The sequence below is a fragment of the Cyrtonyx montezumae genome, unplaced genomic scaffold (assembly GCF_038088225.1).
Source record: "Cyrtonyx montezumae isolate F1298 unplaced genomic scaffold, pur_monq_1.0 scaffold_3, whole genome shotgun sequence".
NCBI classification, from domain to species: domain Eukaryota; kingdom Metazoa; phylum Chordata; class Aves; order Galliformes; family Odontophoridae; genus Cyrtonyx; species Cyrtonyx montezumae.
In genome coordinates, this window is record NW_027072034.1 from 29,028,690 (window position 1) to 29,047,553 (window position 18,864).

Here is an 18,864-nt window from a genome sequence, read left to right on the forward strand (position 1 = left end):
AATGAGGTGCAACTCTACTTTGCTTAAGATTTCAAGTTTGGAAAGTAATTATGTCTACGAGTCTCCAGGAAGCAAATTAAGAATGAAAACTCGAGAATGTGCTGAAATGTGAGCGTTTGAGGTAATCTACCCATTATAACATCCACTCATCATTAGTGGGCTGCCTGAAGATCAGGTTGTCTTCAGAGAAAACCTACCTGCACTCTTTCCAACACTTTGAAAAAAGGACCATATTTCCATAGATTAAAATACTTCTTATGAGTTGGCATTTTCTGTATGGAGAAGTTTCCAGTTTGAGCATCATGTTATTCAGTCACTGGCAGCTCCTGCCTTTAGAGAAGTGGCTTCAGAGAAGCAGGCAGACAAAGCCATAGAAAGGATCACAGCCATTGGCGGGGAAACTCCATCTCTCCCAGTGCTTTCCCATTATGGCAAGAAGGCATGAAGACAAAACTGAGGGAGTCATGAGTAAGGGCTGGCAATTTCTGTGCATCACAACCTTTAGGGGCTAGGGGAAGAGCCACGAGGAAACATCTTTCTTTATTTGGAGGGACACAATGGACTTCAGTACCTATATCACTGGGTAGCCCGCAAAAATTGGTGAGATGCTGTGATAAGATTTCCCTTTCTTTACTGTTTTGTTGTTGTTGTTGTTTGCTTTGTTTTTGTTTTTTCAATTTTTTTTCAGAATGTTTCCTAAATAATGAGTTTGTCAACAAATTAGGAATTGTCTCCAGTACTATATGTAGAAAAAGCACACCGTCACATGACTAAATCCTATCCTGCAGTACAAGGGTAGATAAGGTATGAACCTTTTGGTTGCAGTATTTGCTAGCATTAGCACAGCAAGCCATGCTGTCTGGGCTGGGATGCAGAGATGGGGTCGATGAGGGCACAACTTCCCACTAGAAATTCTCACAGCTCTGACAAATAATTAACTCATCAGGGAGTGTGCTTTCTGATGTGGACTCACTCTATGCTGCAGCAAATATTTTTTTATCGGAAATGAAGTAACTTGTAATAAGCTAATCCCTGCTTTCTGCTACCCCATTTTCCTCCTCTCTGAATCTCATTTTGCTGATTTTGCTTCATTTCAGCCTCTGAGCCTCGCATTTCAGGGATGGGAATATTGCCGCAGAATTGCCAGTAGAACTTTCCTCATAAAAATCTTACTTTGGAAGCATCTTCTCTCAAGAGAACATGGTTTAATTTATACACCAATTAACAGTGTAAATTAATGCTTTACTGTTCAGCCTATCTCCAAAGATTTTAAGTGCCAGCGGAGGTTTTCATTTTGAGCACAGATGAAAGACTTCAGAGCAGAGCGGATGAGTCAACCTCAAAAAAAAAACAAAAAGAGAGGAAAAAAAGGCACATGAAATGTCTTGAGTGAAACTTGCTGTCGCGGGTTAAGATTCTTGCATGAATTGTCCCTGTGCACACAGCTGTCAGACCACGACAGAACTAGCTAGAGGAGAGGATTTGCTTGTGGGGAAAAAAAAAAAAAAAAAAGCTTCAGATTGCCATCATTTTAAATCAGGAGGAAAATCCACACTGTTTTTACTAGCCCGAGGTTTGATTTTGAATAGCTTAAATCCTTCTGCCCGTTTTTTGGACCCAGAATGTGAAAATTTAAGGATGTATCTGCATGAATGCATTAGTTCAGGTAAGAAGTGATAGTGAAGCAAATCTCCCAGTCATTCCCGCTTGCTGTGCTTTGTTTCACACCAAAGGGCACTGAAACACAAGCGCTCCTTTTGGAACCCTGTGGATCTCGGGAGCATTTTGCAGGGACAGAAGGACAGCCAGGCACGGTGGCTTACAGGCACCAACAGGTAAAAGCCTTCTCCCGGCTCTGCCGGCCACCAGGTGTCTGGGAGGCCTCTGAACGACTGACATCCGAGTGCTGGCACAGCGTTCACCTATCTTCAGCCCGTGACCAAATTGGTTAAGTCAGAGCGTTCCCGTTAATGGCCGCGTGTCTGTGTGGAGGCATTGTGGGACTGCACTGAGGTGCTTCGGCCGAGTGAATCCCTCAGGAGAACGTGGGGGGAGGGGCTGAGAGAAGACGATGCTACCGAGTGTTTCCGTAGTGTAGTGGTTATCACGTTCGCCTCACACGCGAAAGGTCCCTGGTTCGAAACCAGGCGGAAACATTTCTTTTCAAATTTAGTGGGGCAATTTATGTGTTGCAGACCGAGGGTTTCAAAAAGAGGAGCAATCAGCAGAGCGAGGGATTGTCCCCATCTCCGGAGGGAGGGCCACGAAGTGGTCTGGACGAGCACCTCGCCTGCATTGACAGGCTGAGGGATTAAGAATGGGGATGGGCTGGCTTGTTCAGCCTGGAGACAAAACCTCATTTTGGCCCTCCAATACTCGAAGGGACTGACCTCTCACCAGTGGTCTTTGACAGTGGTCAGACAAGGAGGACATAGCATTAAACTAAAACAGGGCTGTTTTAGGTCAGATACTAGACAGAAATCCTTTCCTCAGAGGGCAGTGAGGCGCTGGCACAGCTGCCCAGAGAAGCTGTGGTGCCTGGAGGTGCTCAAGGCCAGGTTGGATGGGGCCCTGGGTCTAGTTGAAAGAAACAGAATAAAAACTGCAAATACTGCATATATTTCTTTGTAATAATTCAACAAAAAATATAACTAAACTTCATTCTTACTTGAGTCATTGTGTGCTTCCTCCAATTCCTTTGGAGGACTGATGAAAGCATATTAAATATGGCAATCTTCAATGTTACCTTATCTAGTACATTGCCTTTAGGGCACATATATGGATGTATCAGCAGCTGAAGGAATCTAATCTTTGAAATAAATCACAATGTGTGAGTTTCTCTTTGGTAATGGGAGATTTAGATAAAGTTGTTCTATAATATCTGTGCTAATTATTCAATAAATCTTATATATTGACAGTTGCAGTGTTTCAAAGCTATTACTATAAATACTTTGCATTAGTATATAGTCTTCTTTCCTGTAATTCAGGACCAAGTTGCTCCTGTTGGTTTATCAGCATATTTTGGTCTGCATGAGGCCATTTAGCTTTTCTGCTCTGACAGCTCTATGACAACGCAGCCCCCTCACTATGCATTTCCCAATCCAGCTTGAGAGAGACAGGTGGCAGAAGCTGCATCTCTTTTCTCTTTAACAAAATTTCTATAAACAATATTTCAGCATGCCAGAATTAGATGAAAATGTGTACTTACCAGATCGTCCTTGCAAAGGTTTTTGGTATAATTACCATTGCTCTGAAATTATTTTGCAAAACGAACTTCCATATATCAGTATGAAAAGGACTGAAACACGCACTATGTGAGACATGCAAAAGGAAACAAACAAAAAGTGTTTTATGACCTAATTGTAGAGATGATATATACTTCTTGGATTTTGGAGGCAAACAGATTTTCACCCATCTCCTAGCAGCCGTACCCAGTTCCATTTCTCAGATTCTTCTCAATTTCTATGGGAATATACATAAACATAGTGTAAAGCTAATCTTGAAGTTGTAAGTGTTATGCAGAAATATCTAAATTCAGTGTGACGAAGGAAAGTAGATGTTTTCTTTTGTATATTTCAAGCTTTCTCTGTAATTATTTTTTTTTCTTTTGCTTTTGTTACATCCTTTCTTCCCTGGTTATCTGTTGATCTTATGAGTCACAGCACTTTTTAAATGTGTTGTTTGCCTCTTTACTACATCCACAGCCTGATTTTGTCTTCGTGGATTTTTGCAGGCAAGCCATTGCCATATTCATTCTCAGTCCATTCAGGGGAATTTATTTTTTTTCCTTTTTCTTTTTTCCAAATGTCAATCTTTCAGAATATTTCTACATTCTATGATGGATTTCTCAAGCATTCACTTAACAAAATTAATTGAACTTCAGAGCTTAATTCTTAATTGAACTTAATTGACTTCAGAGAAGTCTTACTCTCACATAAAGTTCCAGCCTCACCTTGGATATTTCATGGTTGTATGATTTTTGTTATTGGTATTCCACATCATAACATCATGTAGTGCATTGGGAGTTAAAGAGTTAATGCTCCAACTCTGTGGATCATCAATAGTTATGGGTATACCTGTCTCAGAAGAGAACTACATACTCCTGAGGACTTTGTGTTGCTTTGCATTTTTCCATTTTCCGTTCAGAGGGAAAGGTGAAAACTGTGTGTCACGAGACACAGGCTCTTTCCTTTCGGATTGACCCAGCAGTGGGTGCTTGCTGCCGTCTCACCTTCAGAATTTAGTGTAAAGCCTTTAGTTTTTGGACACTCTCTTTCTCTCATTTTATTTGATTTATTAGCTTCAATTCCAATTATATTGTATTATATTGTATTATTTTGCATTCCAATATCTTATTTAGTAAATAAGCTTTCCTCCTCAAATCTGTGCTGCTGTTTTGTTTTTAGGCCTCTCTCCCTTTTCCTTTTTCCCTTTCCCTCTCCCCAGGGTGTAGGTCTGTGGGTCCCCCACCCCATTTGTCACAGAACAGGGCTGAACCAGCCCATAAACCACTGACATCCAGAGATGGGGCGTTCACCACCTCTCTGAGCAACCTGTGTAAGTGCCTCGTCACCCTTACTGTAAAAAACATTCATCCAATCTAAATCTCCCCTCATTTTGTTTGAAACCATTTCCCCTTATCCTGTCACAACAGGCTAAGAGTCTATCCCCTTCTTTCTTATAGCCCCCCTTTAGATACTGAAAGGATCTGAAAGGATGTTGATTTACAGAGAGAAACGAGCGCTCTTTCTTTTATAGTCTGCTTGCTTGAAGTGAAAACTGCCTCAGACACTGTCATGAAGTTCTGCAAATAAAAATGAAACATATCAGCAAATAATTACATATATCTATCGTTGATCACTATTCCACAAAATTCATCTCTTCTGCAATGGAGGATTAAAGGTTATTCATTTAATCACTAAATATTTCAAATTATTTTCTTCTACTTACATTATCATAGCTTGGAATTCAAAATTATACTCAGTTATAATATCCCACCTTGCCTTCAGCTATTGCCTCTCCATTTGACAAGGTGACATTTCTACCATCTATATTAAGATTCAGGTTTGAGCTGAGTGCACTCAGGAATATATATGCTGTGATGATTCACTTTTTGCCCCTGAAAAGTGAGTATTTTTTTCTCTTCAGATGTATTGTCATGGTTTAGTAGTGTTTTTGACACATGAATCTACATTTAAAAAAAAAAAGTTCTTCACTGATTTGTTCCATTGGGGCAAAAATACAGATGTCTTTGATTTGGGAAACCATAGTTATTCTTTGCTATTCATGGGAGTGCCACAGTGGCCATATTAAACCTATCTCCCAACAGTGTTACATTTAAAACAAGTTCAGTATTATTTTGTTCAAAAATAGGAGCTTTGCATATCCTTTTAAGAATCCCCAAGGGTTTCAGAAATTAAGAAATGTCACACCTACATTAATATTTCCTGGTTTGTGGCACAGCCTGAAGTCTGCATAAGAATCTCATTATAAATGAAATATTTGTAAGTATTTTCTAGTAAGCAGCTAATAAAGTAATTAATTTTGCTTTGTAACACCTACTGGAGACTGGCTTTCCTTGATTAGAAATCTTTTCAGCTGCGCTCCCTGAGGTTACAGACAAGATTTTATTTAATCTAACAGACAGCAACATACAGTCCACATTTATTTGTTCAAGAATTTTAGTTTTATTCAGGCGATTTTATTTGTCTAACTTGGCTGAGATGATTTCTACTCTATCGCATGTTAAGAAAGATGTAGCTAGACTCAGTGTAGTTTATCTGGAGACAAACTGTGAACTTGGTGGAAATTCTTCTTGAAGGTAAGGCTGCAGCACAGAATTCCTGCTTCTGACAGAGTCTTCTTGTGGATGCTCTCCAGTCCCTTGTCTGGTTGCTTCTGTCATATCTCTGAAAAAAATTGGAGGGGAAAAGGGGTTTCATATAGATCTCAAGGATATCAAGAGGGTAAATTCAGACTAGATACTAGGAAGATACTACTCTTTACTATGAGGGTGGTGAGATGGTGGAACAGGTTGCCCAGAAAGGCTGTGTATGCCCCCTCCCTGGAAGCATTCAAGGCTGAATGGGGCTGTGAGCAACCTGATCTAGTGGGAGGTGTCCCTGCCTACAGCAGGAGGGTTCAGACTAGGTGATCTTAAAGGTCCCTTCCAACTCAAACCATTCCTTTCTATCCTTTGAAGGTTATGTAGAACTCTTAAAGGACAGGCATATGATATAGACTAACAAGTAACACGCAATAGAATTTAACAATTTCCCACTCTTCACAGAAATACGAGAGATCGTAATGCCTCATCAAGGCATTTCTATAAAGTATTTAAAATTGGTTAACGTAAAGCCCCACATCCTTTATAGACAAATGAGATAGAATCAGAAAAGTGCCCATTGTTAAGGCTTCAGAACACAAATGCAGCTTTAAAATCATGGTGTGCCCATCTTGTACCTCTCTTCTTTCCACTTTACTTGTGTTTCTCCTCTGCCATTTCAGATCATCAGCTGTCTGGCTCTGTTAGCATTCTTCAGGCCAAAAGTTGTCACCTACAAATTGTTCCTCACACATAGAAATGGCAATTGAAATTTTGTTTTGAAAATACTTTCACTGGAATGAGGGGGAAAAAAATCTTCACTCTACTTATCCACTGTTAAATTCTTCTAATCTTTACTATAGGTAAAATAACGTTGTTCATGGCACCTGGACCAGTTCTTATCATGACAGATCTATAGACCTGGCAGCAGAGGGTTAGTTTCTTTGTCTCCATTTAGCACTGGCTTTGCAAAAGTCATATGCATTTTATGGCATTTATGTAACATCAGAGTAAGGCTGGTTTAACATTTATTGACCAACCCTTTGGGAAGGACCTCTGGAGAAATGATGGAAAATAAAATTAGTTGTTAGAGTTTTTTTGTTTGTTTGTTTTCCTTCATCTTAACTCCTCTTAAAGACTTAAGAAATTGTCTACATTATAACTCCTATAAATGCAACAACTTTTTTTTGTGCAAGATTGAAGTCTACACGGGAACCTCCAGTATGAGACCCAAACCATGCAATGCCTTTTACAAATTTCTAAGAATAATTGCATCTGTTCCACGTAAGAATATACAGAACAGTACCTACTTGTGTTTTCCTCCTTTTTGTGCACAGAATTGGCAAATGCTTGTGGGTTTCCCCTCAGGAAAGAATTGTTTAAATGTTTCCATATTTTTAATCCAAAGGGTATAATTTATTTCTGCAATGTGATTCCTCTAAGAGAAATGGAAAGCTTAAAGTGAGTGAGAGCTTTTCCACAGCCCTTCAACTGCTGAGCTAAGACAGCTTGCAGGGGTGTTGTCTGACCCATTTCTGATATTAATTATTCTAAATATGAAGTTTAAAGTGGTTCTGGGCTATGCTACCTAATGTAAGTTCCATTCTTCCCCATATTTATGCTGCATACACATTTTCTGTGAATGCTGGTACTGTAACTAATGAAGCATGGCAGTGAGAGATGCATAGTCAGAGTTGAAATTGCTTTTGCTGATGACTTTGATTTACTACGGAATTATGCTGGAACCAGACTGACACAGTTGGACTATTAAGTTTTAATTGTACAAGCAAAAAAGCAACAATCCCTTGCTGATGCTGCAAAAAGAAGTGGGCACATCTGAATATTTTTAAAGACCTCGAGGATTAAGCTAATGAACAGAAGAGAATCTGTAAAGGCTGCCCTAATAGAAACAACAGCGACAACAAACCATTTCCTGCTCACATTCTAGGAAGTCTTGTATGAAGCCTTATGTATGCTGAACTTCTTTGATTATAGGGTCATAGATCTTTTTGTTGTCTACATCAAACAGAATATTCAATTTATATCAAACACTCTTCTACCAAAAAGGACAAAACAAAATGCATCTAACAGAGCTGCTTTGCTGCCTGAATTAATACTAAAAGGAAAAAATACAAAATATAACCACGGAAAATCAGCAGAGGTAGAAACAGTATTAGAGATGTCAGCTTATCTAGGAACAGCCCCAGAACTAAATGAGGTCAAGCTGGAGATCTCCAAAGAGTTTCACTGCTTTTTGGATCCAGGTTCCCAGTTCATTCCTCCTAGCAGTGCTTTTTCACATGTTCTGACTGATTAGCCATCTTACTTGTAGCTCTCTGTACTTTGCTTCTCTGTACATAAATATTCAAGGTCAGATCCTGCCAAATGTGAAAAGAGGCCATTGACTTCATAGAAAATTTATGACCCAGGAAAGTCATTTTATCTAATCTAATCTAATCTAATCTTCCAGATTTTGAGGACTCATTGCCTGAAATTCTGCTTCTGGCAACCCTGGAAGAATCAAGCAATGGGGTGACTACATCACGCTTTAATCCCTGTTGAACACCAGAACTTGTGATGGGGTTTGTCCATAGCCAACTGTACATGCCTATAAAGGAAACAGCTGCAGGTGACCTTGGAATGTGAAACTCTCTCACATGCTAAGGGAGAGAAATCACTATTTACAGGGAATATTTCATCTGACATGCTTTGTATGTCTACTTCAAGATTTGTTTCTACTTCACCTGTTTTGGTCCACTGGATGTTTAAGGTGCCTTAGGTGACCAGCTCTGGTGAGCTATTGTGTATAAATTTAAGAAAAATTAATAGTGAGCAAAATGTATTTTCCTTTTCCAACGTGAGAAATAAAACACAACAGGATGCTCTGGAAATATCTACCACCTAGATTCTATAAAACATGCAGTGGTGGCCACGAAAAAGGAGCTCTGGAGGGAAAAGGAGGGTTTGTTCCTGTAGTCAGATACCTAGACTGCTTATCCAGTTTGTGGCACACATAAATCTATTTGTTCTTCTTAGAGGAGATTCAAACACATATTTTCTGTCTCCTGGAATAATATTTCAGCTAGATATAAACACAACAAACTTTTCTTTTGAAAAACTTTCCTTTTTACGAAATAAAACTCACTAGATAAAACATAAAAATTAATCTCTTACCTGATTGATGGGAGAGAGGTTTCCATTATCTTGGGCTGCAGTTTAAAAGTCTTTCATTTACATACAAGCAGCAAATCCAAACTTCATTAGAAAGCCCCACAGATTGTGGAGGACTCTGGGTAAGGTCTGCTGTAAACTTCCCCATTGTTGCTTCTTTGACATTGTCAGCTGCATTGCAGAGAAAAAGGTCGCTATAATATTTACTTCCACCTACTGGCACATGAAGAATGCTTCTAGGCAGAATGTTTGTGTGCTCTATCTCTCATTCTTTTGGCAGGAATATTTAAAAAACTAAAATATCTTCCTACAGCTTAAAGCTTCATTTGCATCATGCCATTGCTACTACTTTCAAACGGTGCTCTAGATTATCTCACTCAGAAGCCTTGAATTGAACGTGTAGCTCAACACTATGTACATTACGATTTTCTCCTTTAATTATGGAATCATCGAATCATTTGAGTAGGAAGGCAACGGCCATCTATTCCAACCCCTCTGCCATGAACAGAGATAACTACAGCCACATCAGGGTGCTCACAGCCTCGTCCAGCCTGACCTTGGATGTTCACCATCTCTCATTTCAGACTTTCTTTCTATTATGGAGCTGTTCACTTTGATTTACTCCACATTTATTATTACAGACTTAGAATTTCAGAAGTCAGATTTTATATCCAATGCTTTTCTCGAAAGTTCAGGGCATGAATTGTACATAATCTGAGACAGAGCTAGATGAAAGTTCTGGGTAGTAACACACCACAGGAAGAGTTACAAGTAACTTTTGTGCTAGAAGCAAAAGGCCATATAAAATTACAATAAAAAATAAAGATGCCTGTCAATTGGAACCAGATACAAAATGTGCTAGCAGAAGAGGTGAACCAGTAGTGTATTCTTATCTCTACAGGCAGTTCATAATAATAACTCAAGTAAAAATAACAAACAAGTAGTAACTTCTAAGTAGATCTATTTAAAGATAGTATTGCAAAAAGGGATGCTCATTCTCAAAGGCAGAAAGGGGTCCATCATTGTGAGATTCTTGCAATGCATGGCTTTATGCATTCTTAGACAGGCAGTTTTTTACATTTCTGTGTTTACCTATACTTCCATGACAGTCAGTAACCTCTTCTATCAGTGGATCTCTAGTTATTGTAACTGAAGATTGTTACTACAAAAATCTTTTTTGTAAAGCTACCAAATGTCACCCAAATTTCTTTCTACCGGTTAAGTTCTGGCCAGGATGGCTCACTGGGTCTCTTCCCAGCTCCTCAGTGAAGCTGGTTCCAGTTTTATTTCTGCGATGTTTTGAAATCTAAATGTCAGCTAAATTCATCAAGATCTGTTTTCTCAATTTACCTAACACTTGCCATTAATCCGTTATTCTTTTTCTCTTTCTGCTAGCAGCATTTGTTAACTGAAAGAAAAGTGGATGAATCCTTGTAAACTGCAAGAATAATCTCCACCCTTCTTTTCCTTCTCCCTCTTTTTTTTTTTAACCTGTGTCTCTGCTTGTGGCAGTTATAGTAACCTGGAATTCCAAACAGTCATTAGCAGCAGTACTACAGGTGGTACGTAGCATAATGACAGACTAAGATAAGAAGGAAGATCCGAATGTATGATATATTCACGTACCTTTAGCCATGAAGCCCTTGCCTTCCTGAGCAATTTTCACATGTGGCATCACTAAAATTGATAAGCTCGCTAACAAGTACACATTTAGTTTCTACTTAGGTCTAAGTTAATTTTGAGTTTTTTGGCGTAAGTAATCAAAATGTATGACTGGAAGTGTGATTTGTTCAACAGGCTTTGCAAGTACCTTAAAGCTTTCTTAGTATGCACGAGTGCTCACATCTGCAGGATGTGGGTGCACGAGCAAGTGGAGCTGGAGGCTCTAAGTGTTTATGCCTCATCAAGATGTGCTGTGTGAAATAATGCTTGCTGCCAGTTTTTCCATCTGTGCTCATTACTTTATACTGCTGTGCTGTGGCCATTTTTGAATGCAGATCACTGTCTGTAAAACACCTGGTTGTGTACTTAAACTTGGAGAACAGGCTTATTTCCACTGAATGGTATAGAACTGAAGTAAATGAAAGCCTAGAGAAAGATTTAAGACTGGTTATAACAACAGTCTCCTTTAGATGACAAGCTTTATTTTGACCTGTAAGTCAAGAAATGGTGTCCTTTGGGTGCATTCAAGGTTGCCTGCTAGTAGAGCACACAAAACCTTCTATATGGAAATAATGCAGTTGTGCACTATGCTGTTAACAGTGCATACTTTGAAATGTAAGAAAGGCAAGAAGTACACAGAAGGAATAGTGCAACACATAATGTGATGCTGGCACAAGAACTAGACTGAATTGAAGTTCAGTTAAAATGGCAAGAGGTAAGCATTACCACATGTGTGTATCATTTGTGTGCAGTGAATAGCTTTGGAAGTTCAAAGATGCATATGCCAATAACTTCAGTCAAATCTTTCTATCTAGTGCTTGCCACAATAACAACCAGAATTGCTTTCAGCTTATTATCCCATGGCTTCTTTATAGAAACTGTACTACTAACAGAATGGATGACATTGACGATTTGACTTCTCAAAGGCAAATTGCAGGATGAGAATGCTGTTTAGGAAGACGTCAATAGCATTATGGGAAGATGACTGCATTGATCACATAGAGTGATTTCACCACAGTGAAATCTTCAGCACACACAGAGTGTCTTCATTTTTTTTCTATCCTCATTGTGAAGGCAGTAGAGTTCTTAACAGAAATACGCTATTATACCATAAATGCTCTGGAAATAAAGAGGATCACTTATCTGCTGTTAATCAAAGGTACTTTGGGATATAACAGATAATAGGCGATGAACTGATTAAATATCACAGGTGGAAATATTCCACACATCACCTCAGAATGTGTTTTCAAGACAGAAGGATACGCTATGTTAGAAAGTACTTTTTCCCCGTTAAAGCATTCATTTCCTATTTCAAAAGACATTCTGTTGGGCTATCTATACCTCTACCTGAACATTTTGGAAAAGATATGTATCAAACCATTTCAAAAATGGATGTCACCATCCATTTTTTTATATAGAAAGGGTTATTTCAGATTTGCAGTGGTTAACATCTAACAGGTTGCAATAGGTTAATCATGAGCTGGCATTCATAATGATTTGGTGTATTTTTATCCCACTAGTTATATTTCCTATTACAATAAAATGTTCTCACTTGGAAGACCCTTGTGAATACACAGCCATCCTATTCTGTGCTTGCCCTGATTAAGATCATTTCAAAGTGCATACAGACATATACTGATGCAGTGTTATTCCCTACTTTCCATCCATCTCTTTTTTCAGTGATTGCAGTGTAAAAATTATGGAAGGCTGAATCTTTACAATCTGCACTAATCTAAAAAGTAGCTAAATCTCATGTCACCCACTCATTAGTACCCAAATGCAGCTCCACAGAATCTGTTACATTTTTATGGCTGTTGGAGGTATTTTAGTTTACTGTTGATGATAACATCACTGTCACTGGGCAATACTAATGGGAGACTCACTGAAACAAGAGGGCAAGCAGGGAGTGCAAACAGCTGAGAAACTAAGGAAGGAGAAAAAATAGAGCGCCTAAATTCAATCTCTCTTTTTAATAACAAAATAGTATTTCAGCTTGGCAAGCAATGTAGCTCAAGGGAAGTCACAGTACCCAGGATGAAAAAGATGGTCAGGCTCAGTGAAGGCCATCAGAAATGACAGGGGTGGAGCATGCCCCATGAGCAGAGGCTGGGCAAGGGGGAGCTCATCCAGCTGGGACAGAAATGGTTTGGGGCATGTCACAGCCACCCTACAGGCTGACACGAGGCAGCCAGGCCCTACATGACCACATATAGCAGGTGGAGGAAATATAACAGCAGTAAGCTGAAATGGGAGAGGCTTGGATATAGAAGGAGAAACGTTTTCGCCGGGTCAACAGGCTGGCAGTGTGACAGAGAGGTTGAACACTCTTTGAATTTGAAAGTTTTCAATGCCTGACTGGGCAAAGCTCTGAGCAACTTGGTCTGATCTCACAGTTGGGCCTGGGGTGACGAGAGCCACAAGGACCTCTATGCAGTGATCCAAAGACTTCACCACGCTAACAGAAGATGACCAGACAGTCTTAGTGGCTGCAGGATCGAGTCCAGACAGTGGTGGTCAATGGCTCCATGTTTGGATGGAGATCAGTGGTGTCTCACAGGGGTCTGTGCCAGGGTTGGTGCTCTTTCATATCTTCATCAGTGACGTCAACAGTGGGGTCAAGTGCACCCTCAGCAAGTTTGCTGATGACACCAAGCTGTGGGATGTGGTTGACATACCAGAGGCACAAGATGCCATCCAAAGGCATCAGTACAGGAGAGACATAGGCCTGCTGGAGCACACCCAGAGAAGGGCCACAAAAGTGATCCAATGGATGGAACACCTCTCCTATGAGGACAGGCTGAAAGAGCTGGGGCTGTTCAGCCTGGAGAAGAGAAGGCTGTGAGGTAACCTGATAGCAGCCTTTCAATATCTATATGGGAGCTACAGGAGAGAAGGGGACAGGCTCTTTAGCAGGGTCTGTAGTGACAGAACAAGAGGAAATGGCTTCAAGCTCAGGGAGAGTAGATTTAGGTTAGATGTAAGGAAAAAAATCTTCTACTGTGGGGGTATTAACTGTGGGGGTAACCTGGAACAGGTTGCCTAGTGATGTGGTTGATGCCCCATCCCCAGAGACTTTCAAGATAAGGCTGGATGAGGCCCTGGGCAATCTGATCTAGTTGTAGTGTCCCTTCCCATTGCAGGGGAGTTGGACTAGATGGCACTCAGAGATCCCTTCCAATTCTAAGATTTCTATGATTCTATGTTCGCTGGGACCAGAACATTTCTTTACCATCTAAGTACAATGTTGGAACTCCAAATTTGCTTGCTCAGCAGTTTCTCACTGCTGAAACTGCTTTAAATTTGGGTTTTGATTTTGAAGCTCTGTGAGTATGAACATCTGTGGCATAACACCTCTTTGTGCAGAGCACTGTCTAAGTCCCACAAAGGTGCCATTAGATCTCACACTGGGGAGAATCAGCATGCAGATCTTAGTTATCCTGACATCCTGTCCAAATGGAGTCACTGAAAACATGCTAACAAGATCAGGCCATTCACAGCTATTTTCCTATAAAAACATAGCAACTATAATAGCACCCACCTTTTCCATACATCCTGACAACACTGAGAAGACTGATAAACATTTATCTTGGAAATTTGCCTGACTATGAAGTAAGGCTAATGGCTTTAGACGTGACTTGTTGGAGCACAAGGAAGAAGAGAGGAAGTCTAGGAGTCTTCAATGCGAAATAGGCAATATAAGGTTTGTCAGACTTGAGATTCCTAAAAGGAGAAGAATCCTATAAACCACTGATTAAAGTACCACCAATGACAGTGGAAGGAGGGGTTATTCTTTCAGAAAGCTCTTGTGATTACTTCTAAGGATCAGATGGTAAGTGTAGAATGAATAAACAGCTGTAACAGTTCCAGTTCAGCATCCAAATGATACTGGGAATTGCTCAGACTTTGAATCTGGTTTCCACTGCTGAGATGGAACTTGCAAGGTGCAGCATTGTGCCATGTGTCCTATCTCCTTCACAGAGCCTGCATTTCACACCCTGAATTTTAAAGCTTTTGGGGTCAGCACAGTATTTCAAGCCTCGAGAGACTAAGATGGCCCATTTCCATTTGCATGAATTAAAACACATCTCAAAAATACTATGTTAAGAGAACTTTAAAGTTACAAAGTCAAGAACTTGAAAGATCAGGATAAGGTTCTATAACCTTAATCAGTCCGCTTGTGAATGCACCTTAGGATGCTGTCCTTAATTGCATCTGTCCCAGCTGTCTCCATCCCTATACTATTTTTTTTTTTACCTCCCTTAGGCCTTCCTGTGCCAGTTCTCTGCCTCCACTTCTCATCCAAAAATGTCTTGCTCCACTTAGCACAGCAATTCTCTCCCCTGCTGCTCTTCCCCACTCGCAGTCCTCCTGTGGGTTACTAGTCCTGTGGGTTCTGGGCTCCTATTCTCCACACAACAGGGAAGCAAAGCCATCCTCCTACTTTGCTTGGGGTAAGAGTGTGTGGTAGGAGTTTTCAGAAGAGATTCCCACCACCTAGATTTTTAACCTTCTATCCTGAAGGAAAGAGTTTGTGGACTCACGTGTGTATCAGGCAGTTCTCTGCTCAGGTACAGCTGCATCCCTTTACTTGTTTTAACCAAATTCCTCAAAGGGGTAGAAGCCTCAAATGGATCACACTTCAACAAGTCTCATAAAAGCCCTTATAAAGGAGAGAGATCTTAACACAGATAAGGGAAAAAGGCTCAGTGCTCACTTAACACTTAGTAGAAGTTGGGAGAACCCATCCACAGTACAAATCTGTCACACATCATTTCAACAGCCCTATTGCTCACAGAGCAATGTATTTAACTTGGACAAAGCAACTCATTTTCCTCTTCTCTCATTCTTGGAAGCAAAACCCAGCCTGGAGCAGACTGTTACTATGGAAAATTTAGCCTAGATGGTTAAGGTTTGGCAACTTTATAAACAACTCCAAACGGGGATTTAATAATAGGCCACTTTAATGTTCCACCTGGAATTATCCATTATGTTCCCAAGTGAGAAACCACAGAATGTTTCCTTGAGACGTAGGAGAAGTAGTTGCATCCAGATAGTTTAGGGTTTGAGCTGAATCCAGTACGAAGGTAGTGTTTACAGATGAGCACTGACTGGGGGAGGATCTGAAAACGGCCCACGGTACAGGGAGGGAATGTGCCAGCCAAAAAGCTACTGGCACAAGTCCCTCATATTCAGCCTAGTAATGACACGAGTGCTATTTCTACTTTAATGGCGTATGTTCCAAGGTTGGTTTAGTGCAATAATTATATATGATTGTAACCAAGACTGCAACGAATAATACTTGACAAAAATAGAAGAGGGACCAATTCCCTCCTCATGAAAAGCTGAATTCCCGTAGTTCTCAGTAAAAGCATGATGACCATGGACTTCCCAGAGTCTGACCTGACTGTCCACAACTTCAGACAGATCGTGGATATATTTCAAAACCATGCTTTCTCACAGAGCCTGAACTGTGTTAGATTAGCCAAATTTGATCTGCTGATTTTGGGGTATCATTACGGCACCAATCTTCTAAAATTTTATAGGTTGTCCTTCTTTTTCAATAAAAAATTTTTCAGTGTTACTGATGGTAGATTTTGTGCCACACTCTATTAATGTTCTGCACATATTCTTCTACTCATTGCAATTACCTTTAAGTCAGCATTACTTTTGTCCTTGTGGCTGCTGTAATCCACTCACTGAAATACATAGAATCACTCAATCATTAAGGCTGGAAAACACCACCGACACCATCTAGTCCAAACATCAGCCCATCACCACTGTGCCCACTATGTCTCTCAGTGCCACATCTACCCTTTTCTGTTCCTTACATGGCATGTTGCATTGCTCTAAGCAGAATTTACTGGCCAGGATAAATGTGCTTGTGCTAGGTCAGCAAGGGGCAGGGAGAAGAGGATGCAAGGGAGAAGAGGTTATGGGGAAAGGAGAAAATCTGTATCTTGTGGCTGTCAGTGAAATCTGTCTTCCAGCTTTGCCAGGCTTTTGCAGATCCCATTCTCACTGAGAAGTAGGTGTCACACTGAGGGATGGTGGCAGGATGGAGACCCTCCTCATGAGAACACTCACAGCAACTGGTGCTAATGCTGTCTCTCTCACTCAGCAGTGCTATTTCATAAAAGATGTCTGTGATTATGTTCTGGATGTGTCCTTTTAGCATGCATCTAATTAGTTAAAACTAGGTCTTATTAATCAGTTTTACCAGTTTTGATTCATTCCCGTAGTTCCAAGTGAGTCTGTCACACTTTTCTGAAGGGACAACATATCTTGTCCTAAAGATTGCTTCATTCCTCCTACTAAGAATAAATGACTTTAAAACTGGACACAGGATGAAGTATCAGATTAAATATCCATATTCCCCCATCCATCAGAATGCCATCAGAGCTAATGAATAAAACAAGAGTCCCCACCTCTCTCACACAGACACATCACCTTCTGCTTTGTGTTAAACCTGTTGTAGGGAACCTGCTTTGGCATGGGGGTTGGACTCGATGATCTCTTGAGGTCCCTTCCAACCCCAATGATTCTATGCATCTATCTTGCTTTCTACAGAAAGCCTGTTCCACCCACGTGAAAAGCATAAGCCAGGAAGGCTTTCACAAAGAACAGTTCAAGAAGGGCTGATCAGTTTGGGTAGAGCACCGCATACAAACACACATTTTGTTGAGAAGTGACCCAGTGCACAGCCCTGCTGTGTGAAAGGGGTCGCACTGCAAGGGACAGAGCAGATATGTCTGTACGTGCTCAACCTTTTCCAGACTGAATATGTATTTGCTTTCTGTATTTTTCGTTTAGCACCACGTAGTACCTATACTGTCAATTACATACTGCTGTGATTTTCAGTCACTAGTGATCTGCCTCTAAAACATATACCTAGAAAAGAAAACTTCAGTAGGTTTCCATTTCCTATTGGAAAGGCCTATGAAAAATTGATTCAGGCTGAGAAACTGCTAAAGATTTAAGTCACTGTACTGTGTTTTTGTTGGATATTACATTCTTTTCTGTCTGCAAGGCATTCTTAAAATTTTCTCTCTGACAATCTACCATTTAATATTATTTCACATCTCTGACATTCACAACACAATACGCACTTGCTTTGTCTCCCTCTGCAGTTGGCTTTGAATATGTGTGTGCAAGTTTGTCAGCATAGTTTCCATCTATCTCTATTTAATTTCATGCATTAGTGTCATGTTTGCATCATCGCAGACACAAGACCTGGATACAGCTTCACAGACACCACAGAATTCCAGTGGCAGAAACTGGAATGAGAGCAAGTTGGTCTCACTGCATCAGCGCTCTCAGTTCTCCAGGGGACTGCAAGAATGTCAGGGGAGGCTGTACTGCACTCTTAGTAATGCTTTCCAGCGAAGCTGAAATGTTTCTAACTCCAGTAACTTCTTCCCAGAGCAGTGACGGAGCAGTGGCACAGCTGCACAGAGAGGTGGTGGAGTCTCCTTCTCTGGAGACGTTCCAGACCCGCCTGGACGCCTACCTGTGCAACCTGGGCTAGGGAGCTGCTCTGGCAGGGGGCTGGACTCAGTGGTCTCTAGAGGTCCCTTCCAGCCCCTACAATTCTGTGATTCTGTGATTCAGTACTGAAAACCTATAGCAAAAATGTCTATTTCATTTTAAGATTAGAGAATATCTGATAATAAAAAAATAAACACATGCAAGCCCCTTTCTTTACAGCCTATGCAGTCAGACAGCTATGTGGCTTTTCAGTCCATGTCCTGTGCTTCTGTGCTCAGTATACGTACCCTGGCAGCCCTTCTTACCTCCATGGAAAAACAAGCAAGAAATACCCATGCTAGGCAAGCTGGGCCACATGGAGGACAGCACATACATTTCCAACAACGTATGTTCTTTGATGATGCTCCAGCATCACCCATATGCTCACTGGGATTGGAGATCCCAGTGTGTAGAAGCCATGAAAGGGTAGTACTTTTTCTGCTGTTTCCTCACTGTAAAAGCATAAACATGAGATCTATGTTACAAAATCTCTAAAGCCACAAAGAGGTCTACTTCACCTCATCAGCTACTGACAATGAGATGTAACAGCTTTCATAATGCTGCACTTCCCCAGCTCAATGGTCTCTAAGATAAACTTTATAAATGAGTTCAGTTGTAAAGAGTGCTTTAACATTTTCAAATGTTTGATGACCAGTGTTTGAAATATTAAAAGACATTCAAGA

At 40.5% G+C, this 18,864-nt stretch overlaps 1 non-coding gene across 1 annotated transcript; it reads left to right on the forward strand.

The window, feature by feature from the left end:
- Positions 1-2,083: 2,083 nt before the first annotated feature.
- TRNAV-CAC (transfer RNA valine (anticodon CAC)) lies at positions 2,084-2,156 on the forward strand. The gene has a single exon. It is a non-coding gene; the product is annotated as a tRNA-Val (tRNA).
- The last annotated feature ends 16,708 nt before the right edge of the window (positions 2,157-18,864 follow it).